General features: G+C 50.4%; 1 non-coding gene across 1 annotated transcript; it reads right to left on the reverse strand.

Annotated features, from left to right (window-relative positions):
* Positions 1-236: 236 nt before the first annotated feature.
* On the reverse strand, positions 237-339 carry LOC114102822 (U6 spliceosomal RNA). Its single transcript, XR_003584580.1, has one exon. It is a non-coding gene; the product is annotated as a U6 spliceosomal RNA (small nuclear RNA).
* Between the last annotated feature and the right edge of the window lie 1,051 nt (positions 340-1,390).

The following is a 1,390-nucleotide window of genomic DNA, read 5'->3' on the forward strand; positions in this document are numbered from 1 at the left end:
AGACATCTAGCAGAATCACCTTGATCCATAGCATCAATCAAATCTTGCTGATAGAGCAGTGCAAGCCAGTTGGCTAGCACAGGTTGCACTGGTGGAGTCGATACAAGCCTCAGACTGGAAAATAAGCCATCTGATGACTGGGGACCTGTCATTTCAGTGAAGTTTTTAGGAATCGGGGATTGTGCTGGGATGTCGCCTCCAAAGTAAAGTTTGGTTCTCTGTACCTTTAATTTTTTTAAAATATGGAATGCTTCATGGATTTGCATGTCATCCTTGGGGGCCATGCCGATCTTTTCTGTATTGTTTAAATTTTAGTGAATGTGCTGCCGAAGCCAGCGCAATCACCATATCCTGTACTCCTCCCATGAAGAAGGAGGAAGCGTAACAACCGAACAGAAACCCCCCTTGGATTTTGGAAGGAACACGGTCCACACCTAGGACCTTTGTCCAGGTAACAAGGAAGTCTGCCAGAGTTGAGTGGCTGGCAAAGCAGGACAGGGTTCTGGCTCCGGTCCAAGATGCAGTGCCAGAAGCCCTGCCTCCTGGTCCACACCTTTCTGCAGGCGTCTTGTGTTGGTAGTATCTCTGGTGGGAAAAGAGAGCACGTAAAGCTAATGGCAAACCAAACGGGAGGCACCAAAGTCACAGTTCCCTAGGTGCCTGGCGCAAGGTGCCATCTGCAGTGGAGAGCTAAACACCTATAGAAACAGCTCTAGGCACACGACTAGTCCCAGGTATGGAAAGAATATTTCACCACTGAGCACCAAGTGACCATATAGCCAGGGCCTCCCATTGTGGACTGGGTTTCATCAAACCTACCAGGTCATCAGAGGTGGACTGCCAGGACCAATCCATTGGCTGTTGAAAGATAGTGCATCCCGAATTGAGCCAGGCCAGTCTCAGAAGGCACAGGTCAGCTGCAAGGCTATGCAGACTCCGACTTCCGTCACCACTCACGTTCCTCTCCCAGTCCTTACCTATGCAGGTCCTGGGTCCTCCCATGGCAATGAGCTGAAGGAGAAGAGAAAAGCCTGTTTGTTTCACGAACAGGTCAGCTGGGTACAGGAGTGCAAGCTGGGAATGGATGGCGGCTGAGTACTTGCAATGCTCGGACTGGCCTTCGTGATGAGACAAGCTCTTTCCAGCCAACAGAGTGAGTGGTGCTTCTGGTAGAGATGGAGAAATGGGGCAAAAGTAAAAATATGCAGACCTCTAGACTTCTATAGGGCTAATGACATGGCCACCCAGCCAGGATGCTGGTAGGAAAGGACAAGAAGGTGAGAGAGGAGGTGGAGGTGGGGGCTTGGGAACAGCACCTGGGAGTGGACCTCTGTAGCAGTGGGCACATGATAGGTAATAAGCAAGTGCTCAACAGAATGGGCTTTCCACA

Source organism: Marmota flaviventris, chromosome 6 (assembly GCF_047511675.1).
Source record: "Marmota flaviventris isolate mMarFla1 chromosome 6, mMarFla1.hap1, whole genome shotgun sequence".
Lineage (NCBI taxonomy): Eukaryota > Metazoa > Chordata > Mammalia > Rodentia > Sciuridae > Marmota > Marmota flaviventris.